The 26,613-nt window shown below is 38.6% G+C and overlaps 1 protein-coding gene across 17 annotated transcripts in view; it reads left to right on the forward strand.

Annotated features, from left to right (window-relative positions):
• Positions 1-26,613, forward strand: part of RBMS3 (RNA binding motif single stranded interacting protein 3) — a 715,503-nt gene that overhangs the window by 294,368 nt on the left and 394,522 nt on the right. The gene's annotated exons all lie outside the window — the stretch shown is intronic.

Here is a 26,613-nt window from a genome sequence, read left to right on the forward strand (position 1 = left end):
CAAAATTTCAAAGGATGATGAAGCAACTTTAGGGAAGCTGTCCTTTAATTCACTTATTTAGAAAATAGTATGCTCCTACTATGTGTCTAGCATTGTGTTAGATACTGAAAATAAAATTATGTTTATAACCTGAAATGATCCTTGTATGGAATCAAAAATAATTGATCATCACAATTACATTCAAAGGCTTATGTAAAGCTATAATCTTCAAAGTGATTTATACACTGAGCTCTCCCCCTGGAGTTTCTGATTCAGTAGGTCACAGGTAAGTCCCAATAATTTGCATTTCTAAGAAGTTCCTACTAGATACTGATGTAGCTGGTCCAGGAACCACACGTCAAGAACCACTGATTTATATTAACTGGAATTTGGGAAGGAAAATAACAAAAATGTTCAGCTGCCTTGGAATGATTACATAGCTGTAGTTGCTGAAATAGTTTTTGAAGATTATTCAATGCTGTAGAAAAATCCCAACATTACAGTTCTGCATAAAGTCAGCATAAAAAATGCATATACCATGTTCTTTATATAAAGGATACAGTTAAAATGGAAGAGGTAGGTGTCAAACAGATTGTCAGGAATTTCAAAACTAGTTAATAGAGATTCTCTCTAGGCCATGTCCTTAATAGTTAATTTTTATTTTCATCTTTATAGCTTTCTGTATTTTCTAAATGAATATACATTAATTTTATGTTGAGAAAAAGGAAAATAACTCCCCCCAAAGTCCTAGTTCAAATGTTGACTTCTTGGTAAAGCTCCCACCAGCCCTCATCTGAATGCCATCTGTGAATTCTTCTGTCAGCACCTCCTGAAAGCATTCATCACCTTTATGTCATTCATTAAAAACTGGCTATGCACATTAGCATTTTTAAAGGCTCTGAAATGTCTCAATGTTTAAAAAAACCCTTAATATCATTTACTTCAGGATTTTCCAAACATATTTGTCCATAGAGCAGTGCAGAACATCTATTACTGTTCTCAAGAATAAATGGTCCACACAGTGGCATTAGCAACTCTTTGCCATTTATTGAATAAATGGATGAAATCAATGAATCAATGGATTATTGGCTAATATGTTACTTATTAATATTTTTCCAAGGGGTGAACCTAAACTCAGAGTGTTCTTTCAAAGGCCATTAGCATTTTAATTTATATGTACTTAAACTTCAAATTCTCTAGGTACTTAACTCAACAAACTTTATAAATTGCCTAATGGGTGCAAGGCACCCTGTGACATGCAAAGGTATATTTTACATGGTCAGATCTCAGCCCAGTATTAATTCACTATTTCTTCACATATCCCAGCCTTCAAAAATATTTAAGTCACTTTTCATAGTTGATTGTATATCTACATGATTATTATTTAAATTTAACCAACAGTGAGAATTTCATTCAATATGAGTTAAAACGACAATGGGAGAATCCAAGCATCCTCTCAAAGAAAAGTACAAATACCAGATGGAGTTTCCTGCTTTTTGAAAGTGGATGACACTGTCTTTCCAAACAAATATCGTATGCCAAAAATAAGAACCCATCTGTACTTTATAATTAATTATTTTCTGTGCCTAAGAATTTTTTTTCTTCTGCAATGGCTACATTCCATCCTATTAGTACCTTAGATTATGGGATTATTTATAGCTCTTTATGTTTTGCAATTATATGAGTTATATAAAAATATGCAAAAATGTTTGGAAATACTTGGTAACTTAGCAATGAAAATAGTATGAAATGTACTCACGTATAAACAGTAAGCTTCCCAGCACACATACACATATCACCAAAAACAAAAAGTGGAAACAAAAATATCTGAAAGAAGGGAAAAATCAGTCATAAAATTTAAATTTGTTATTTTCATGTGAGGATTGCAGAATGCTTTCCCTCAATGCTGCATATATGGCAAGTGCCCCAGAATAGTTTGTTCATGCTCAGAATTAAAAGATGTTGTGATTTTGAAAGGGAAAGAGAGAGAATCTAATCTAAAGAGAGAGAAAAAAAATATATATATATATATTTATATATATATATATAAAAAAATATATATTTATTTATTTATTTATTTATTTAATGTATCTATTCCATAACATCTTATGGGAAAACCCAAATGAACTTTTTTGGCCAACCCTATTTAAAATGTCTTAGTGAGTACAAACACTTCCCCTATAATGAGATGAGGAAAACCAAATATTTTAATATGGAATGCCATGCTTAAAACAATCAGACACTTTTAAAACATGACTATCTTCCTTTAATAAATGTAAAAAATAAAACATAGCCCCAGTAGGTTTAGAGTGAAGATCAAGATCACTCAGTGAATTAGAAGAGAAGAGAGTACAGTTGAGCTGACTGTCTGCTCATGTGCATAAATACTGGTCTTGATATGTTGATATGTCAACACAAGCATCACTGTCTTGGGCCACACCTCTCTGTAGTTGAGAAAGTCATTAAAAATATGGCTTTTAATCAACAACATTTGAGGTCTTTACTGACAAAAATAATAATTGATTGCTTATTTTAACAACATGTCAGGCACTATTTTAGGTGACTTACATATATTAATTCATTTAATCTTTTACAACAGTGTAGTGAATTGTAGATAGGTACTGTGATTATCTTCATTTTCTGATGAGGAAATGGAGATTCAGAGATTGATAATGAGGATTTGACACCACATCTTCTGGACTGAGTGCCAGTGCTTAACTGGGCTGCTCTGCTGGTTGTTTCTCAAACAGTGATATATATGTATTTGGGCAAGAAATTGAAATCCACGAATACTACTCCTATAAAATAGATTGACCCAGTGCATGGGGAGGATGGTGTATTATCAACTGATAAAAAAGAGAAGTCTGTGTAAAGTTCCTTTTCTTCTTGAACATGATTCAGTTATTCTTAATTTTATGAGCTGGAGGCATTTGAATATCAGAAATCCAACTTTTGGACTAATTTTTGTTTGTTGGCATCAGCCAGAAGTGTTCCAGGCAAGACATGGAAGTACAGTAAGTGGAAGGAAGTGTGGCTAGATGGGCACTGTGGAAAATGGATGCAATCATGACCAAACTAAAGAAGCTGGCAGTTAACTGTTTTCACACAAATCCAGTGCTGCCCAGTCTTCTGATTATTAAAGAGAAGCTGAAAAATCTGATTCTTATCTGAAATAACTCAAGTTGGAAAACATACTGCAATGAACTAAATGAATTTTAAAAAAATATTAGAAACAGAGCAACTCAAAGAAATCACTTCCCTGGACTGGCACTAGTCAGTACGGAGGAAGTTGTGATGTCGATTGTGGAGCCAAGTGTGTGAAGTGGTGACTTGTTCCCTGTGGGGATGTTGCAGAAGCTTGCCTGAACCACTTCTCTATCCCTCTCCACACAACCAAGGAACTATTTTCCCCATTCAATCTACCTTATACTACTTGGTGTAAGGTTGCTTTGGGTACAGAATTTCACATATAATGTTAGAACTTTCAATGCAAGGAGGGTCTTTCTGCATCCCTCTTTCTCCATAGATTTTACTTTGTAAAAATATTCCAGCTCAGCTCTATCCTCTGCTAACCCATGCTCCCCCATCATGAGCATGGGCCACCTTTGAATAAAACACCAAATCATTTTCTAGGGAAAATCATCCCATGTTACAAATAGCGTTCCTTCAGGGAAGCCACTCTTGAGATTTCTACAACTTACCTAGATAGTTTCATTTGTGATTTGGGCTTAAAGATGTGCCTTAAAGAACTGGAGGGTGGAGACATTTCTTGAAGAAAAACGTAGAAGAGAGGGGGAAAAAAGAACCAGAAGAAACAAATCAAGGGGTTCATAATGTTGTTGATTTTACAGTTTGATCCAAGAGAGATAGTACAGCACCAGGTCTCCTATAGGAGGTGATCAGATAAACCTCTAGAGGAGCAGATCCTTGTAGAGGACCCCTTTTTCCATTAATAATCTCTCCTCTTTCCCATTCCTGGAAGGCTTCTTGGAAATGAACCTACAGGTCTACAGGAAGGAATGCTGTCGATTTGTACATCTGAGCCAGGACTATGCCTGCTACTTTGAAAGATGTAGAGGAGGAAAGAGACATATCAAACGATAAAATGCCCTCTTAAAACTCTCCGGGATTCCATGCTTTAACCTACTGCCAATTATCCAGAATGCCTGGTGACCATCCTGTGTCTGTCTCTTTTACCCTTTCGAGGGTCATTCATTAGTTCATTTATGCAATCGATGTTTCTCGAGTGACTGTCACATCCCTGCAGGGGTGAGGATATTGTAGGAAACCCACACCTAGCTGAACCCTCAGCCAGGATATATCAGTAGGAAATTCTCACATCTTTAATCTTCATTACTACAGGGGGAGCCTCTGGCACAATTACACAAGAAAAAAATATTTTAATGTCATATTTTCACTCATTTTTTCAATTTATATATATATTATCGAAGTATAGTTGGTTTACAATGTTGTGTTAGTTTCAGGTGTATAGCAAAGTGATTCAGTTATACATATGTGCATATCTATTCTTTTTCAGATTATTTTCCCTTATAGGTTATTACAAAATATTGAGTGTAGTTCCCTGTGCTGTACAGTAGGTCCTTGTTGGTTATTTATTTTACATATAGTAGTGTGTATATGTTAATCCCAAACTAGACATTGTTGACCAATGGATGAATTTTTTAAAAAATCCTTGAATATGTCATGTATAAGTATTATAATTGAAGCACATTTCCTATAAAATGTTTCTGACTTTATGGTTGTTACTTAAAAAAAATATATCTATTACACAGAAACCCTGCTGCACAACTTCAGGATTCTTATGCAACTCATTTATGTGATAATGAGAACATTTCTGCTCACCGAGACTAGGTCACCTCGTGTGCAAAATAGGAGCCGTGATACTGAACTTAGAAAGTGTTGGGAGATTTTCCTGAGGTAAACTGTGAAAAAAACCTTAATGCTGGGCTTCCCTGGTGGCGCAGTGGTTGAGAGTCCACCTGCCGATGCAGGGGACGCAGGTTCGTGCCCCGGTCCGGGAGGGTCCCACATGCCACGGGGCGGCTGCGCCCATGGGCCATGGCCACTGAGCTTGCGCGTCCGGAGCCTGTGCTCCGTGGCAGGAGAGGCCACAGCAGTGAGAGGCCCACGTACCACAAAACAAACAAACAAACAAAAAAACTTAATGCTGTGCACAGCACAGAGTATGCAGTTTTTCTTTTTATTATTATGTAAATTTTGATATGTATATTTTGGACATTGTAGTGTTTCTTTAATTGAGGAGGTTTAAACCACCCTCCAGAACTTGCCAGAGGAAAGAGGTGGACCACTGATCTTGGAGGTCTGTGGGATGTGGCAGCTTGAAACAGGACCTTAGTCCTTGTCTTCTCTCAAGAAAGAATTCAGCAAAGAGACAGAGAGTATGAAGCAAATAAAGCATTTATTAGAGGCAAGGTCCTCATGGAAGAACACACGGGCAGACTCAGAGTGAGTCGCTCCAATAGGGGTGGATAAAATTGCTTATATGGTGGCAGTTTTCTGGGTGCCCTCTGGCCAGTCATCCTGCTTGTGCCCACATTTGGTCTGACGCAGGGCCCTCTCCCGTGTGCAGGTGCATCTTTCAGCCAAGATGGATTCCAGCACAAGGGTTTCTGGGAGGTTGGGAGGACATATTAGGGGCTGGTGCTGAACCCCCAGGATCTCTTTTGTACATGTGTGGTCTGGGAGGTCTCCTTGACCACAAGAATGAGAAAAATGTGGTCTCCCTTATCTTTTATTCAAGCAGAGCTCTGCTCCTGTCGTTATCTTTATCTTGAGTGTCAACAGGAGACTGCAGCTGCTCAGCCTGGGGCCCAGCTATCACCTGCCTCACTACTACTCTCCAGCCCCACTTTTTATATTCTAGGATGGAAGTCACCCTCTGTAATGTATTGTCAGCTGGGCAAGTCAGCTTCTAGAAAGACAATGCTATCAGCTTGGATCTAGATACAAGTCAACTCTATCATTTCCAAGAAAAGAATATCTTTCAAAAATCAATCTTAAAATATCTGATGTTACTGAAACTGTCGCTGCTTCACTTCCTAGAAAAGGGTGCTTTGGGCAACAGGAATTTCCTGTAGTTTTTTTTTTCATCCTTTCCTTCTTCATACAGATAGAAAGCAAGCTCTCTTAGGTCAATCTTTGTGTGTTTTTTCCATGTGTATTTGAAGCCCAGAGGAATTCAAAGCTTCCTGTTCATTTGCAGAAGAAATTGATACAAAATGAAGAAGAGGGAAATGTATTCTCCCCTCACCAGCGGTTTGGGAAAGGAAACTTAAATTATGTCCCCAAACATTTATTTACCTCGTATGTGGTATTTGTTGAATGGCTAGAGGACCTTAGGGTACAGGGAAAGGAAAGCTTTTAGAAGCTTATAGAAAATGAGTTCTTATTGTAGTATTACTGTGTCAGAAAGAAAAAATAAAAATGTTTCTGGCTTGTGCCACAGTTTGTGAATTTTTGAGAACATTTTCAAGGTCAAGTTTCTTAGAGCAGGACTTGAAAACAGTTATTTCACTACCTTCACCATGGTCCTGCTTCAGTGCGGGTTCTGATAGCCTCTCAGCTGCACTTCTTTGTGGACATCACTGGTCTTGGTGTTTCTTGGTTCCTTCAGATGAGCCATCAGTTCACTTTTTTTCCTTCTGCTGAGCAGTATTTTTCCTGGGCCCTTTTGTTAAGTCACAGTAAACGAGGTGAGCAACCAGCAGGCCCGTGACACTAAGTCGTTTATTGATTTGAAAACAGCACTTGTCTCACCTCACCTTAAAATCCTAGAGCACAAAACTTCAGTTCCTCAAAAACAGCCAAAGCATTAACACCAAAACACTTCCGTCCTGTTTTCAGGTCACTTTGGACATAATTAGAAAAGAGAACCCTACCTTATTACGATAATAATAATAGCTCTTTTTAGTCATGGTGACTTTGACATCCAGCATCTTCCAGGTCTTTCTGGAAGTTAAATATTTTGTCTTGTTGCCCCCAAATGCATAAACACAGATCAGGCCAGTGCTGCCATTTGGGGGTTGGTGTGGCAAATTTACAAGACTCTGTTGCTTTTAAATTATATAATGATGAAACGGCATTTTATTTATTTATTTTTAATAAATTTATTTATTTATTATTTATTTTTGGCTGTGTTGGGTCTTTGTTGCTGCACGGGCCTTCTCTAGTTGCGGCGAGCAGGGGCTACCCTGCATTGCAGTGTGTGGGCTTCTCATTGCGGTGATTGGTGAAAGCAGAGGTATTTAATTTGTATGAATTTACCATTCATTCTTTCACTCACTCATTTCCTCATTTTTTCAGTGGCTAATCTGAACCAGAAAGTGTCCCAAGTCTTGGTGATTTGTCCAGTTATGAGCAGAACCATCCTGTTCTCTATTATCTTGTCCCTAACAGTCTATTAGGATAAAATACACAAATAAAGAAATCCACAGATTGTGTCCAGCACAGCGAAGGACTTTAACAGCATGTGGTGATAGAGGCTTATGGAGGAGAGGGAGAATCCAGGTATGTACAGTCTAGGAGAGGAGCATTCCAGCCAGCGGGAACAGCAGGTTCAAAGACCCTGAGGCAGCATGGCCCGACTATCATGAGAGGGCATGAAGTTGGTGTAAAATTGTTCAGAGGTTCCAGGCTGTGCAAGGTCAGATCATTCATTCACGCAGCTCCTTCCCGAGCCCCTCCTCTTTGGTCTATGTTAGCAGTCCCAGAAAAGTTATTGAACTCACCCTTTACTTACCTGGCTCCAAATCTTTGCTCAAACTAGAATGCCCTTTCCTTCTCATCTCTAAATGTTTTCATTATGCTGAGCAAAAAACAAAAACAGAAAAAAGGGTACACACTTGTGACTCTGTTTGTATGAGATGCTGGGAGAGGCACCATTCATCTCTACTGACAGGAAGCAGATCAGTGTTTGGGAGGCTGGCAGCTGGGGAGGGGTGACTATAAGGGGGAAAGGGGAACTTTGGGGGATGAGGAAAGTGCTGAATCTTGATTGTTATGGTGGTTATACAGGTGAAAGTATTTGTCAAAACTCATCAAACTGTACACTGAAATGGGCATTTATCATATGTAAATTATACTTCAATAAAGTTGAGTAAGAAGTTATAAAGTAAGAAAAAGGAAGGTATTAAAAAGCTCCAATTCCATCTCCCTTGTCTCTCCCCTCAGAAATAAGCTTTCCTTTCCCTCCAGCACCGTGCTGTGTGCCATAGGTTTTTGTGCTTTGATACACACACCACGTACAGCCCTTAAGGAGTATTGGGGTGTCACACAAGCTGGTTCTCCTTTGGGCTTGCTTGTCCCCTTAGGAGAGAATCTGCATCTTGTTTGTCTTTTTCTCCTCATATCACCTTCCTCGGAACTCAGAAGAGGACCTCACTGAACACTTGGTCAATCAATAGCAAAATTTTCATATTTAAGTCCTGCCTAGTTCCTAAAAAGGATGAACAGAAAACAAAACTGATTTCCAGGGGTTGATGAATGGATGGGCTGGAGCCCACATCCTGGCTCCATGTGTAAAAATTAGGGGCATAATGGGTATTCGACTCACCTTCTTCACACCCGTACTTGCTTATTGATTTAGTGAGATGCTTGTGACGGCTTCTCTGTCCTCCAGTAGGTAAGTGCTGTGTTGACTGTCTGCATTATGCTTCTTAATGGTCCATTATTCCTCTTCGGAGAGTCCAGTTGTAGAATCAGTGTTGGCAAGCGGCACAGAGTGGACACGACAGTATAATAGGAAGAGAGCTATTATGTCCCATTATTACATCGAGTGAAGGGTAATTGAAGGAGCATGTGGTCTGTCACAGAGCTGCCACTTGGGTTGTTATGGGGAAAGCTCTTAAGTCAGCCCTCCTGTGCTCATTCTTCAGAAATCTTTTCCCCTTCCCACTTCCCCTCTCCTTGTGCAATTTTTGGTGTTCCAAACTGGCTGATAACCTGGAATATTAGCTTTTCAAAATGTGACACAGAAGTTCACCCATTCCTTCCAACTCATAACACTTTAAAATTGTGACTCCAAATTATTCCTGTAAAAATAGCTGATCTTTATGACTCCTGGGGGATTTCTTATTTTAATCTGAAACCTTCCAAAATGGTTCAGTTTTGTGGAAATGATGGAGGAATGTCTGCTCTTAGCAGTTTTTGTGTTCAAGGGCAAATCAACCTCTGTGCTTGCTAACTCTAATTTTCCAAGGGTTATGAGACTTTAATTTGATTCTTTATCCAGTGTGCATAAAATGTTCACTGGAATTTGCATAATACATTTATTGTATAATCACTCTTCACATTGGTTACCTGCTTCTTCAAATGAACAGTACTTTTTAAGGGAATATATTAATGTAGGGCCAATTTGAACTTTGTAACTGAACAGAATTAAGTATATCTCTGAAGGACAAATATATGGGAGAGAGAGGGAGGGCATGCAGTTGTGCTGAACATGGTTATTATATAAAAATAGCCCCAATCCTATATTTTCGAATATTCATTTTACAAATATAAGCAGGGGCAGCATTGCTGTCTTTAAAAATATAAAAAAATGTTATGTGGAAAATGTAATACACCTGCCGGGCTTGTGTCTTAGAATGTATTTAAGGCGAGTGGATTAAATCAGCATGCAGATTTCAGCACAGTCTGAGAAGGTGAGGGCGTTGGAGAGAGAGGATGCTTAGGCAGTAGGCCAGATGCTTTAAAGGCATTTAAATTTATTCAGTTCCCAGAGCCAACATTTAATTAAGGTAATATTATTATTAACCTTAATTTTGGTTGTGTGTTCTGTGCCTTTGGACTCAGTGCTATCACATAGCATATTTGAAGATTAAGTAGAGGTGGATGAGATGATCCCCGTTTTCTTCCATTTTATGAGAATGGTGTGTGCAGTCCTGACTTGACCAGTGGCTGGTTGCAGACCAGGGTGTCTCAGTCGTTTTTTCTTTGTCTTTTTTTTTGCTGTGCCACCACACAGCACATGGAATCTTGGTTCCCCAACCAGGGATCGAAACCGTGCCCCTTGCATTGGAAGCACAGAGTCTTAACTACTGGACTGCCAGGGAAGTCCTGGGTATCTCGGTCTTTGATGTGCATTCAGGTACCTGGAGATCTTGTCAACATGTAAAGCCTGATTTAGTAGCTCCAGGATGGGCCTGACGTTCTGATTTCTGACAAACTCCTAAGTGATGTCGTTGCTGCTGGTCCTCAGATCCCAAGTAGAGTAGCAAAGTAGAAAACCTCTCACGGGGCAGGTTGAAGTTGGCGGAGTAGAAGGATGTGTGCTCACTCCCTCTTGCAAAGGCAGCATAATCACAACCAACTGCTGGACAGTCATTGACAGGAAGACATTGGAACTCACCAAAAAGGATATCCCACATCCAAAGACAAAGGGAAGCCACAGTGAGATGGTAGGAAGGGTGCAATCACAATAAAATCAAATCCCATAATTGCTGGGTGGGTGACTCACAAACTGGAGAACACTTATACAACAGAAGTCCACCCACTGGAGTGAAAGTTCTGAGCCCTATGTCAGGCTTCCCAACCTGAGGGTCCAGCAACAGGAGGAAGAATTCCCGGAGAATCGGATTTTAAAGGCTAGTAGGATTTGATTGCAAGACTTTGACAGGCCTGGGGGAAACACAGACTCCACTCTTGGAGGGCACACACAAAGTAATGTGCACATCAGGGCTGAGGGGGAAGGAGCAGTGACCCTATAGAAGACAGAACCAGACCTACCTGCCAGTGTTAGAGGGTCTCCTGCAGAGGTGGGGGGTGGATGTGGCTCACTGCAGGGACAAGGACACTGGCAACAGAAGTTCTAGGAAGTACTCCTTGGTGTGAGCCCTCCTGGGGTCTGCCATTAGCCCCACCAGAGGGCCTGTAGGCTTCAGTGCTGGGTCGCCTCAGGCCAAACAGCCAACAAGGAGGGAACTCAGCCCCACCCATCAACAAACAAGTGAATTAAAGTTTTACTGAGCTCTGCCCACCAGAGCAACACCCAGCTCTACCCACCACCAGTCCCTCCCATCAGAGAGCTTGATAGATAGCCTCTAGCAAGCTCTTAGATAACCTCATCCACCAGAGGGTAGACAGCAGAAGCAAAAGGAACTATGATTCTGCAGCCTATGGAACAAAAACCACATTCACAGAAAGACAGACAAAATGAAAAGGCAGAGGACTATATACCAGATGAAGGAACAAGATAAAGCCCCAGAAAAACAACTAAATGAAGTGGAAATAGGCAACCTTCCAGAAAAAGAATTCAGAATAATGATAGTGAAGATGATCCAGGACTTCAGAAAAAGAACGGAGGCAAATATCAAGAAGATGCAAGAAATGTTTAACAAAGACCTAGAAGAATTAAAGACAAACACATAGAAGAATTAAAGAACAAACAAACAGACATGAACAATACAATAAATGAAATGAAAAATACACTAGAAGGAATCAATAGCAGAATCACCAAGGCAGAAGAACAGATAAGTGACCTGGAAGACAGAAGAGTGGAATTCACCGCCGTGGAAGAGAATAAAGAAAAAAGAATGAAAAGAAAGGAAGACAGCCTAAGACACCTCTGGGACAACATTAAACCCACCAACATTTGCATTACAGGGGTCCCAGAAGGAGAAGAGAGAGAGAAAGGAGCAGAGAAAATATCTGAAGAGATTATAGTCAAAAACTTCCCTAACATGGGAAAAGAAATAGCCACCCATGTCCAGGAAGCGCAGCGAGTCCCATACAGGATAAACCCAAGGAGAAACATGCCAAGACACATAGTAATCAAATTGGCAAAAATTAAAGACAAGGAGTATTATTGAAAGGGAAAAATGAAAAATAACATACAAGGGAACTCCCATAAGGTTAACAGCTCATTTCTCAGCAGAAACACTACAAGCCAGAAGGGAGTGGCATGATATACTTAAAGTGATGTAAGGGAAGAACCTACAACCAAGGTTACTCTACCTGGCAAGGATCTCATTCAGATTTGATGGAGAAATCAAAAGCTTTACAGACAAGCAAAAGCTAAGAGAATTCAGCACCACCAAACCAGCTAAAGGAACAAATGCTAAAGGAACTTCTCTAAGTGGGAAACACAAAAGAAGAAAAGGATCTACAAAAACAAACCCAAAACAATTAAGAAAATGGTCATAGGAACATGCATATTGATAATTACCTTAAACGTGAATGGATTAAATGCTCCAACCAAAAGACACAGGCTTGCTGAATGGATACAAAAACAAGACCCATCTATATGCTGTCTACAAGAGACCCACTTCAGACCTAGGGACACATACAGACTGAAAGTGAGGGGATGGAAAAAGATATTCCATGCAAATGGAAATCACAAGAAAGCTGGAGTAGCAATACTCATGCCAGATAAAATAGACGTTAAAATAAAAATGTTACAAGAGACAAGGAAGGACACTACATAATGATCAAGGGATCAATCCAAGGAAAGATATAGCAATTATAAATATATATGGACCCAACATAGGAGCACCTGAACACATAAAGCAAACGTTAACTGCTATAAAAGAGGAAATCTATAATAACACAATAATAGTGAGGGACTTCAACACCTCACTTACACCAATGGACAGGTCATCCAGATAGAAAATTAATCAGGAAACACAAGCTTTAAATGACACAATAGACCACATAGATTCAATTGATATTTGTAGGACATTCCATCCAAAAACAGCATATTACACTTTGTTCTCAAGTGCACATGGAACATTCTCCAGGAGAGATCACATCCTGGATCACAAATCAAGACTCGGTAAATTCAAGAAAATTGAAATCATATCAAACATCTTTTCTAACTACAATGCTATGAGATTAGAAATAAATTACGGGAAAAAATATGTAAAAAACACACACACATGAGGCTAAACAATGCATTATTAAATAACCAAGAGATCACTGAAGAAATCAAAGAGGAATTAAAAAAATACCTAGAGAGAAATGGCAATGAAAACATGACAATCCAAAACCTATGTGATGCAGCAAAAGCAGTTCTAAGAGGGAAGTTTATAGCAATACAGTCCTATCTCAAGAAACAAGAAAAATCTCAAGTAAACAATCTAACCTTACACCTAGAAGAACTAGAGAAAGAAGAACAAACAAAACCCAAAGTTAGTAGAGGGAAAGAAATCATAAAGATCAGAGCAGAAATAAATGAAATAGAAACAAAGAAAACAATAGCAAAGATCAATAAAACTAAAAACTGGTTCTTTGAGTAGATAAGCAAAATTGATAAACTATTAGCCAGACTCATCAAGAAAAATAGGGAAAGGACTCAAATCAATAAAATTAGAAACGAAAAAGGAGAAGTTGCAACACACAGCGCAGAAATACGAAGCATCCTAAGAGACTACTGCAAGCAACTATATGCCAATAAAATGGACAACCTGGAAAAAATGGACAAATTCTTAGAAAGGTATAACCTTCCAAGACTGAACCAGGAAGAAATAGAAAATATGAACAGACCAATCACAGGTAATGAAATTGAAACTGTGATTAAAAATCTTCCGACAAACAAAAGTCCAGGGCCAGATGGCTTCACAGGTGAATTCTATAAAACATTTAGAGAAGAGCTAACACCAATCCTTCTCAAACTCTTCCAAAAAATTGCAGAGAAAGGAACACTCCCAAACTCATTCTATGAGGCCACCATCACGCTGATGCCAAAACCAGACAAAGATACTACAAAAAAAGAAAATTACAGACCAATATCACTGATGAATATAGATGGAAAAATCCTCAACAAAATACTAGCAAGAGAATGCAACAGCACATTAAAAGGATCATACACTGTGATCAAGTGGGATTTATCCCAGGGATGCAAGGATTCTTCAGTATACCCAAATCCATCAATGTGATACACCATATTAACAAATTGAAGAAAAAAACCCATATGATCATCTCAATAGATGCAGAAAAAGCTTTTGACAAAATTCAACACCCATTTATGATAAAGACTCTCCAGAAAGTGGACATAGAGGGAACCTACCTCAACATAATAAACACCATATATGACAAACCCACAGCACCATCATTCTCCATGGTGAAAAACTGAAAGCATTTCCTCTAAGATCAGGAACGAGACAAGGATGTCCACTCTCACCACTATTATTCAACATAGTTTTGGAAGTCCTAGCCACGGCAATCAGAGAAGAAAAAGAAATAAAAGGAATCCAAATTGGAAAAGAAAAAGTTAAAGTTTCACTGTTTGCAGATGACATGATACTATACATAGAGAATCCTAAAGATGCCACCAGAAAACTACTAGATCTAATCAATGAATTTGATAAAGTTGCAAGATACAAAATTAATGCACAGAAATCTCTTGCATTTCTATGCACTAACAACAAAAAATCAGAAGGAGAAGTTGAGGAAACAATCCCATTCATCATTGCAACAAAAAGAGTAAAATACTTAGGAATAAACCTACCTAAGTAGGTAAAAGACCTGTACTCAGAAAAGTATAAGACACTGATGAAAGAAACCAAAGATGACACAAACACATGGAGAGATATACGATGTTCTTGGGTTGGAAGAATCAGTACTGTGAAAATTACTATTCTACCCAAAGCAATCTATAGATTCAGTGCAATCTCTATCAAATTACCAATGGCATTTTTCACAGAACTAGAACAAAAAAATCTTAAAATTTGTGTGGAGACAGAAAAGACCCCGAATAACCAAAGCAATCTTGAGGGGAAAAAAGTGGAGCTGGAGGAATCAGACTATCTGACTTCAGACTATACTACAAAGCTACAGTAATCAAGACAATATAGTACTGGCACAAAAACTGAAATGTAGATCAATGGAAGAGGATAGAAAGCCCAGAGATAAACCTACGCACCTATGGTCAACTAATCTATGACAAAGGAGGCAAGGATATACAATGTAGAAAAGACAGTCTCTTCAATAATTGGTGCTGGGAAAACTGGACAGCTACATGTAAAAGAATGAAATCCCTAACACCATACACAAAAATAAACTCAAAATGGGTTAAAGACCTAAATGTAAGACTGGACACTATAAAACTCTTAGGGGAAATCATAGGAAGAACACTCTTTGACATACATCATAGCAAGATCTTTTGACCCACCTCCTAGAGTAATGGAAGTAAAAACAAAATAAACAAATGGGACCTAATGAAACTTAATAGCTTTTGCACAGCAAAGGAAACTCTAAACAAGATGAAAAGACAACATTCAGAATGGGAGAAAATATTTGCAAGCAAATCAACGGACAAAGGATTAATCTCCAAAATATATAAGCAGCTCATGCAGCTCAATATTAAAAAAAAAAACCTAATCATAAAAGGGCAGAAGACCTAAATAGACATTTCGCCAAAGAAGACATACAGATGGCCAAGAGGCACATGAAAAGCTGCTCAACATCACTAATTATTAGAGAAATGCAAGTGAAAACTACAATGAGGTATCACCTCACAGCAGTTAGAATGGATATCATCAGAAAATCTATAAACAACAAAGCTGGAGAGGGTGTGGAGAAAAGGGAACCCTCTTGCACTGTTGGTGGCAATGTAAATTGATACAGCCACTATGGAGAACAATATGGAGGTTCCTTAAAAAACTAAAAATAGAATTACCATATGACCCAGCAATCCGACTACTGGGCATATCCAAAGAAAAGCATAATTCAAAAAGACACATGTACCCGAACATTCATTGCAGCACTATTTACAATAGCCAGGTCATGGAAGCAACCTAAATGTCCATTGACGAATGGATAAGGAAGATGTGGTACATATATATAATGGAATATTACTCAGCTATAAAAAGGAACGAAATTGGGTCATTTGTAGAGACATGGATGGACCTAGAGACTGTCATACAAAGTGAAGTATGTCAGAAAGAGACAAAAAAATATCATATATTAGCACATATATGTGGAATCTAGAAAAATGGTACAGATGAACTGCTTTGCAAGGCAGAAATAGAGACACAGATGAAGAGAACAAATGTATGGACCCCGAGGGGGGAAAGGGGGTGGTGGTGGTGGGATGAATTAGGAGATTGGGATTGACATATATACAGTAATATGTACAATATAGGTAACTAATAAGAACTTGCTGTATAAAAAAAATAAATTAAAAAAAAATAAAGGAAACCTCTCATGGGAGGCCACTCTGGGTCTGCTTGTAGAGCCACTTCCCTAGTGATCCACGTTCTGATCCTACTTAGGACCATTTTATATTGTAGTCACTGTTCCCTAAATTGCATCTCAACCAGCATCTTCTAGGATCATGAAATCCTAGTTTCTTTAGACAACCAGGATTCTTCCAGCAGGCTCTGCCTGTAAGAGGAAAGACCTCAGCTGTAAGTCATGGATCACCAGCTATCAGAGGGATTCAAAAGAGTTGGTGCAATCAGCTACTGTACCAATTTACAAATTACGGTCAAATTACCTTGGGAAAAACATGTCTTTGATTGTTGAAAAAGATTTCACTTTCAACTTATAAATGAATGTGCAGTCATGAGTATAATGGCATGACTATTCAAACTCTTGGCATCCTTTCTGAATCACAGAGCTGTAATTTTGCCTCGCAAGATCCTGATATATTTCCAAAATTCCTTTGAGATAGATCCAACTTAATTGCAATGAGAAAGAAAACGGGCTTCCAGTCCCTATATTTCAGGAGGGTATCGTTTGAATTTGATTTGACTGTTTTCTGATATCTTTGGTTTGTAATGCCTACGGGTCTTTCTTTGAAACATCTTTGAAAGAATCGAAACACTTAAGAAAAACCACTCTCTAAAGTCTAGGAGGCTTTGAAAATATTGCCTATTACTATTTTATTAATTAAAATCTTTCAAAATATTGGAATAAAATCAGTTTTGCAAAGTAGGAAACATTTGGCTGAGGCATAATGTAGAGCTCAGAAATCTTTAAGAAAGAGTTTGTCAATTGGGATGCTGAAAATAAGAGATTAATGGTATTTTAGAGATCCACATTTATCGACCAGGAAATGTAGCCACATGTGTTATTAAGAGAAAAAAAAACCATAAAAATGTGTGTATAAAGTGGCACCATTTTGGTTAAAAATAAAGGAAAAAATAAGGTAACAATTTACTTAGCTTTAGGAGGTGGCATCATGGCTAATTTTTCTCCATATCAACTGAAATTTCCAATAAAATTGTATGACTTTTAAAATTAAAAGAAAACAAGACTCCTATTTATTTTTAAGGGAAAATGGACAATTGTGGAGCCATTTACAAAATCTTACAACTGTTTTTCATTTCATGATTTTTAATAGCAGAAATTATTTTATTTCTATATAAATCCCTAAGTGCTTCTAATACATACAAAAGTAAGAGCTCAAGAATTAGTTCTAGTTGTTTTTTCAAGTTAGAACACAGACGGACTCATTGGACAATTTCTTGGGAAGTTGGACCAGAGCATTAAGGTCTAGGTAGAAAAGAAATTTCATTTCATTGAATAATGTTTTGTTTGGCATGATTTTTATACTTTATTTTTAATCTTTTTAATCACATGCATGTGTTATTTTCAGTTGCCTACATGTACATTTAAGTTTCTTTGTTTTCTAGATTCTAATACAAAACTAGAATTGTATTTGGTATGTCAAGTGGGTTGGAGAGAAGTAATTTAGGGTCCAAGAGGATGTCAAAGCCACCACTTATAGTGACAGAGACAGTACTTGTGGACATTTATTTTAAATATTTGGAATTTGGCATATAAATATGTGACTGAAGACTGTTTCCAGTAAAACATGGGTATATGTTAGGAAATGCATGACTTATTAGACAGAAGCTTCCCGAGGGTTTCAAAGTGAGTTTTGTCAAAGATTTGGAAGTAGGAAATCATGGATGGAACCCTTTCCCAGGAAAATAATGGTGTTCAAAGGGACCCAGGGCTTGGTACAGAAATAGAGATGGATTGACAAGTCTGTGGAGGGACTAGCTAGATTGTAGACTGTAACAAAAACAAAGGTACACAGGTGCGCATGCCTCTTCAAAGGGTTACCTGTATGTAGGATTCACTTTCTCTTCCTTCCTTCTTGCAGTGAGCTGCTTAATGCATCCTTCTGGGTGCTTACCTAGTTGCACTACGGTGTCCACCCTCTAAAGGTGAATGTGCCATAGGGCAGGAGATGTCTCTGCTGTAGAAGGATGTGTAAGACTACAGATATGCTTTCCAGGCCATTGGCTGGAGGCATTGAGTGAGTGTGGATTAAAGTACTTGTGGGGGGGCGGGGAAGGGGAGATTGTTCTTCCATTGATCCTCACACACTGAGGCCATCAACTCTGCTCTTCTGATGGAGGAATAGTTTACAGTTTTACCTGCCTGTAAGGCCAGAGCAAAGAGAGGGGAGGAAAGATGGGCACCCAGGAATAAAACCATAGTTTTGCCTACTGTGGGCTAGGATTGCAGAGCTGTAATTAGAGTATTCAGATACAGCTTGCTTCCATCATACTTACAGACTCAGTGGAATTGTTATATCAATACCCTGGCCTGCTCCTGCGGCCACAATGCATTATACACTTACACATCCCACTGCTGTTGATGGCAGAGACACTTAGGACCAAAGGTTCACATGAGACATATATTTTATATGTGTCCTTGAACAAAGGAAAGGAAAACTTTGCAAGATGATTCACAGAGGTTAATCTATCCATTTACAGCCAAGCAGACTGCTCCCTTAATTTCTACAATATTATAATAAAATCATGGCTGGTTTAGTTGAAAACCTTGACAAATCAGTGAGTTTCTTTAATTTCAGTAAAGCATAATGATCTTTCTAAGCCCATTAAATAATGATCCTCATCCTAATTTTGACTTTATTCAGTAGAAAGAAGCAATTTCTCTCATTTAAAAATCATTTGAACAGGGTGACAAGGGAAGTGAGTTTTGGGTTTTGAATTTGTGTTTGGTTTAATAAGACTCTCTGTGCACCATAACTGGAATAAGAAGCGTCCCATTTTCAAGCGGCATTCCACTAAGTATGTTGCTCCCTAAATTCGTCGTGTCTTTTGTAATTGTCTTATTCTGCAGGGAAATGCCACTTGGGACCTAAGTTTTTTTCCCTAGTCCTCACTTTTGTCGTTTGCTCTCAAAGTGTACTGAGTTTGCCCCCACCTGGAAGAAATATTTGCTATCTTAGAACACTAGCACTTTCTTTTCACCTTTTATGTGATACTAATTCCTCCCTATATTTTGTATTTAACTTAATGTGTTTCTATTATGCACAAAAACAGGAAAACAGAAAGATAGACTAATGCACACATAAATGTAGAATGTGGATAGTTTTACCATCATGCTGCTCAATGAGAAGGGACCTGACTCAGGTATTCAGCTCTGATGAGCAGAGCTGTGCACACAAAACCATGCATATTATACTCAATGAAAACATGCCATTTTGCATATGCTCACTGACGTAACCCCATGCATAAGAGGACCCACCACTGTATTTAAATGTCTTTATCTATCCTACTAGACCATAAACTCCCTGACAGGAAGGGCCATGTCAGAGTATCTTGGTTTTCCCTGCAGCATCGAACACACTATCTTCTTTGCACAGAGTAGATGTTTAGTAAATTAAGTAATAGTAATATATACCACATCGTCTTTATACAATGGACTATTACTCAGCCATAAAAAAGAATGAAATAATGCCATGTGCAGCAACATGGATGGACCTAGAGATGATCATACTAAGTGAAGTAAGTCAGAAAGAGAAAGACAAATACCATATGATATCACTTATATGTGGAATCTAAAACAGTGATACAAATGAACTTATTTACAAAAGAGAAACAGACTCACAGACATAGAAAACAAACTTATAGTTACCAGAGGAGAAGGGGATGGAGGAGGGATAAATTAGGAGTTTGGGATTAGCAGATACAAACTACTATATATAAAATAGGTAAACAACAAGGACCTATTGTATAGCACAGGGAACTATATTCAGTATTCTGTAATAAACTATAAAGGTATATATATTCAGAATATATATATTCTGAATTACTTTGCTGTACACCTGAAACTAACATAACATTGTAAATCAACTATATTTCAATTTAAAAATAATAAAAATTTAAAAATATAAAATAAAATTAAGATTAAATAATAATAATAGGAAAGTCACATCATGGTTCAAAAGTGTCCCATATAAACAGGTCAATTCTATTCCAAAAACTGATGTCTTATTTTAGTGTTCCTGGCACTAGAATATCAGAATGTTTAGGTAATTAAGCTCAGAAGTCAGGGGAAGAGAATGGAGCAATCTGTTTCCTGTATTGTGGACCCTGTTACCCACCTTATTTGCCTCTGTTTGCTAAGTGTGAAGGCTGCAGCCCTTTGCATAAGTACAGACACTGTTCTTTTCTGTATAAAATGGTTCCATCCTTTTTCCAAAGATGCTTCAAAGTGGAGGTCATTTCAGATTTTAATGGTTTGGATTCTTTTCCTCAAAATGAGCACTCTTGTCTTTGGCCTCTGCTTTCTAGCAGGATTTGTCTTTTGCCTTTTTTTTTTTTTTTTTTCCACACATGTAAGTTAGGCTGCAGGGCTATTGCATTGTAGCATCCTTGCTTCATTGTAATGGTCAGTCACAGGACATCAGTGCGAAAGGAAATACTGAAGAAATGATTGGGTTTCCTTGTTAGTTTGGTTTTACAAGCATACATGTAGCAAAGAATTTATCAGTGCTGTCCTTCAACTACCTCCTTTGATCAACATAATGCAGCGAACTAGGAAATCCAATAATAAGAGCAGACATTTGGCAGTCATTCAACAGTTTAGGGATGTACAAAAAAATCGAAATACAGATGCCTGGAGGCAGCCTTGAGTCCAGCAGACTTCCAGGAAGCCTGCAAATCACTCTTTCCTTCCTGCAGGCCACCTTCTCTCCGTGCTCTGAGCTCAGATGACAGCCGCAGAATATTCTTAAGCCTAAGTAGAAAGAGGGGGGATTTATGGAAGGGCGATTCTTAAACATCTTCAGCTGTTAAATATGAGTGGAACTTCAGTGGAACCTGTGATTCCTAGACAAAGTGTTCACTTCTGTTTAAAAATCGTATTTGACTCACATCTGGATCGTCTTTGAAGGAAGTTGGGTGTTAACATCAAGCCATCTGTGTTTCAAGTGGGCTTTTATGACAGTCATTCTGCAGAAATATGAAATGTCGTGTGAGATTACACTCTGAGAGCGAGTCTCACTCGGCTCATGCCACCACACATCTGAACCAGGAATTCTGGTTTGTATCATTTGCCCCACATAAAGAACCATCCAAAGTTGGTAAATATGTAAGCAGTTTACATAGAGAATTTAAGGATCCAGTTGCAACACAGAAGTATAAAATTAACTGTTAAAGATGATAAAGATGATACCAAAGGGGAAATGTGGGGGAGGGATAAATTAGGCATTTGGGATTAACCTACACACACTAATATATATAAAGTAGATAACCAACAAGGACCTACTGTATAGCACAGGGAACTCTACTCAATATTCTGTAATAACCTATATGGGAAAAGAATCTGAAAGAGAATGGGTATACGTATATGTATAACTGAATCACTTTGCTATACACCTGAAACTAGCACAACATTGTAAATCAACTATACTCCAATGTAAAATAAAAATTAAATTTTAAAAAAGATGATAAAGAGACTTTTAACAAAATTCAAATGAATTGTCACACAGGGGTCCAGCTGAATGGCAAAGGTCACAGAGAAGCTGCTTACAGATAACACTGAAGAAACAAAAACAAAACGCTCTGGCAGTACCATTGTTTGTAGAACTCTGTCATAATTTCTTAATATATATATTTTTTCTTCTTTTTATAAAGTCACCAGGCTTATAGTGCAATAAAAATAACAAAACTTTAAATTAACACACCAAGTTTGAAGCATTTCGGGAAAGTATTGATTAGCTCTGCCAATGGAGTGGGTGCATTTGGTGAATGACCTAATTAGCATGGAGATGGTTCTTTCTTGCTGCTCTCTGCTTCCTGCTAATTGCAGAACTGCTGGCCTTGTCCCCCGACAAGGAAGGAAAACAAGTACAGGGGTGTGTGGAGAAAACAGTGACATTCAGTTTTCATTCATTTGAACCTGCTGCCAAGCTTAATTATGTAATTGAGGGAGACCAATGGCCTTTCAGTCACTGGGGCTGGTGTTTCCAATGGGTCCCATTTTATGGAGGATTTTAGCAGTTACCATAAAGCATTATTAGCTGGAGCTGAACTAATCTCCCTACCCTGCCTCTCACCAGATGTAGGTACAGAGGTTTCTGTTCCCGGGCTTGATGATTTGTAGTTAAGGAAAGCAAATTGAAACCAAATTGGAGTTGCTTTATTCCTTCGTAAAGGCATCATTATTCTCTAGGGGCAGCTTCGTATTTAATTTTGTTCCTTTCTGATTGCGATGTAGTATATGCTGTCACATAAGAGTCAAGAATGCAATGTTTATTTCCAGAATTGTGGTGTGTTTTTTTGGGGGGTGGTGCTTGAGACATTTTACCTCTGCTTGTTCATTTTAATTGGTGAAAGTAAGTTTGTATGAAAAACACAGAACTCAGTGAAACGTTTATTCTTTATTTATAACTTTGCTTCCCAGGAGCCTTCAGGAGAGGAGATATTTTGCACTTAGGGGCCTCTCTTCTTGCTGGCATGATGGCTCTTTGGAAAGACACTCTTCTCGAAGTTCACCCATAACTTCCCCAATTCAGACAAGGCTCAGGGTGTCTCCTGCCCTCACAAGGATTTCTTCTGTTTGGATTGGAGTTCAGCCCTGGAGAACAGCATCTTGATTTTGTAATATCCTGTGTGATGTGTGTAGTGGAAAAAATGGAGGAAGCCACACTGTGATAGAGGCCGAGAGTCATGAAATCCTTGGTGGCGTCACTGGGTGGCAACGTGGCTAAGCCAGAGCCCTGGCTGCTTGGCATTTGACTCTTTAGAGTCAAAATGTATTAACAGACATTTTTATTGGTTAATCTCCACTGTAGTCCCATGAAGTAACTTAGCATCTTTTAAACATGGTTTCAATTAATTTCGACAAATGTTTATTAAGCTCAGGCTATGTCCCAGAAACAAAGATATACAAAGAAATAACACCTGGTAATCGAGACTGCTCTTTTTTTCTTCCTTCCAGTTACAATGGGCCAAGGGCAAAGTCCCTCTTTTAGCAAAGGATAGCACTTCATTCATGTTCTAGAACCCCTCACACTTCCACCTTCTCAGGAACATTGCCCTATAAATTATCCCCTTCTCTGCCTGAAGCTTTAATCTCTTGACTTCTGCTTGATCTTTCTTATCAACATTCAAAAGTGCCAAGAACAGTATCTATCTCATAGTAGGGGCAACAAATAAATATTTGTTGAATAACTTGAATGAATATTCAGCAGTACTGTACCCTGGCTTCACACTGAAACCACCCGGGGAATAGACACACACGTGTGTGTGCAAACACCTTGGCCACATTCCCAAAGACACTGATTTCATTTTCCTGGGGGTGAGAAGTGAGCATTGGTCATTCTTTTAGCTCCCGAAGTGCATCTAGCATGCAGCGAAGGTTGAAAACCATAGCATCTCCTATCTTAAAACCAACGAACACAAATAGCTCCTTTGACCTCATATCCCCCTCGAGCTAAAGCTGGCTATTAATTCTCCTTCCCAGCAGCATAATAGCAAAGCAGACTGTAAACACTCTTTACCTCCCTTAGTCTTGCTCTTCAACTACTCAAGCAGACTTCAGTCGCCTCCACTGGCCTGTAGCCAAGCATGAAAAGAAGTCCATGATATACACTACTGTATATAAAATAAACAACAAAGACCTATCTATAGCACAGGGAACTATACATCACAGTGTCTTGTAATGGCCTATAATGGAAAAGAATCTGAAGCTGTACACCTGAAACTAACACAACATTATAAATCAACTCTAGTTAAATAAAGAAGTCCATGCTCCTGAAACATTGGGTCTCTCAAGCTCCCATCTTGCTCTCACTCTCAGTGGCATTTGACACCGTCAGTCTCTCTGTCCTGCTTGGGAAGCTTTCTTACCTTGGCTATGAGACATCTTATTCCCTTTGTATTTCCTTCTTTCCCTCTGATTCTCCTTCAGCCTCCTTTGCAATCTCATTTTCCTATCTGACACGTCAGTGGTGAAGTTCAGCTCCAAACCTGGGCTCTTTGTTTCTACTTACACCAGGCACTTTTGTCTTTTTCTGTTTCTGTAAATCATATCTTCATGCTGTTGATCTCCTAGTTTATATTTCCAATCTTATTCCCTTTTCTGAGAACCAGCCTAATATATCCAGCTGCTATTTGACATTTTTACTTAGATGTCTCACAGGCATTTGTGGCTCACCATGCCTCAAACCAATATTTTAATTTTCCCTCTCCCCTGTTTGTTCCTCCTCCCAGCTCCCCATTTCTATAGATCACATCTCCACCCAGCCATTGGCTTATGCTGAAAAAGCTGTAGTAATCCTTGTCGCCTGTATCTCCCCTACTCCCACCCAGTCCATCCATCACTGGGTCCTGTTAATTCTGCCTCCAGAATGTAACTCAGACCATCCATTGCATCCTGTCCATTTCATAGCCAGCTGTCATTTGTTCAGATTGCTGTAATAGCCCCTAAGTTATCTCCCTGATTCCACTCTTGCTACCTGCCTCCCCCAAAACCAATACCATCTTTAAGACAAGCCAGCTAGAGTGATAGTTTAAGAAATGCAGGTCATCCCATGGCACTGCTTCCTTAAAACTTTCAATAATGAACAATCAATCATCAGATTCTGTGGTATATGATCTCATTTACTTTCAGGGAAGGCATACCGATTTGTAATTATAGATTCATTTGTATGGTTATTTGTTTTATGTCCATCTCCCAACTCAACTATAAGCTGCGTAAGGGTGGGAACTGGGTTTTTTTTTTTTTTTTTCACTACTCTATACCCTGTACCTGGCAAAATGCCTGACATAGAATTTCCTTATTGAATGAAAGAATGAGCCTGCAAACAGATGAGGAAGACTGACCAAAGCATGAGGTGGGAGGGGTGCCTTGTCAAACCTTATGTAGCCCGTTCTGCTGAGAACTCAACCACTCCATGAATAAGTGTACTGACTGAATGAGCTGGGTTGAATTCTTTTACGGGATTGTTTTATTTCATGTGCTAACCTCAGAGTCTAAGGGATTTTCAAGAATTGTGTCCTCTTTCTGGTGGGTTTCAGGGGCTTCTAGAAATAGTTTGCAAAATAAGATTATAAAGCAGTTCATAGTACAGTATATTTGGAAAGGGCCTTGCTTCACATCCTGGCTCTACTGATTAAGCAGCTCGTGATTTGGGACCAGTCTTGTCGCCTGGCTTAAGCTTCAGTTTCTCTATTTATATACGTGAACAGGCAGGACAGTAGTACATGTATTATTATCATTTCATCAGGTGTCAACACATCACCCACTCAGGGCAGTTGCTGGAACATAGGAGATAAAGTCTGCATTTTAGTTTTATCTTCCTCTCCCTCTAACTCTACTTCTTGACGTATTTTGTTCTTTTTCCTCTTTTTCTTTCTGCTTTTTCCCTCATCTTACTCATCTTAGTGGGTGGTAATACTCATATTAGTCACATAGTTTGAATTTTGTGGGAAGAAAGGAATTAGCAATACTGACAGAGCAGGCTTCCTTTTGGATTCGAAATACAAATTTCCCAGTTTCTCTGCCCAGCTTTTCAAGAGCATTTGATGGTACGCTGATGTGTAACAAGTTCATTTTAGGTTAACATGCTGGGAGGGAGAAAAAGAAGAAGAGATTCAAGGGGAGAAAATTAAAAAGTTAATTACAAGAAACAACTTGGTAATTGAATTCCCTTTCACTCTTTGGTTTATTTTAGTAGTGGGGGGCGGGCATGGTCACAGTGCATGGTTAGTAGGTTTGCCTTAGCAGTTCCCCTCAAAACTTCTAAATGAGAAAAATATTGGAATACAGAGCAAATCCCTGCCTGACAGCTGAGGAGAGGAGCAGGATACGTATGGTGGGCACTGAGTGCCAAACACTCATTCTTGAGCATTTTTATTTTGAAATATCCTTGGCAGCTGAAATTACTGTTAGGCTAAGTCCTGAACTAATATCAGCTATTTTATGGGTATGCAAAATCCCCTTTTCATTTATTCTGTTTTACTGGCTGTTTCTTTGGCCTCACTCTGTACACACACACACACACACACACACACACACACACACACACACACACAGGCACACAATCAGAGAACAGTATAGGCAACTCTTGTACCCTTTTCAGATTATACTTAAGTAACAAATATGTGACATGGGTCTTTGTTTCTTATTTTTAAAAGACGCTTGAATATTTCTGTATTTACTCACTCTTTATCACATGTTCCTTAACAGTCAAATCGTTTATTTAGGATGTTATGTTTGAGAGAAACGAGGTCTGTAATGACTTAACACAAGCTTGGAAATCAACTGGAACTAGTTTCAAACCTCCCTGGACTCATTCATAACCTTCATTCGTTCATGTAGTCAACATGCATTTATTGAATGCCTACTGAATACCAGAAACTGTTGAGGTTGCTTGTACTACAT

This window comes from Tursiops truncatus, chromosome 10 (assembly GCF_011762595.2).
Source record: "Tursiops truncatus isolate mTurTru1 chromosome 10, mTurTru1.mat.Y, whole genome shotgun sequence".
NCBI lineage: Eukaryota > Metazoa > Chordata > Mammalia > Artiodactyla > Delphinidae > Tursiops > Tursiops truncatus.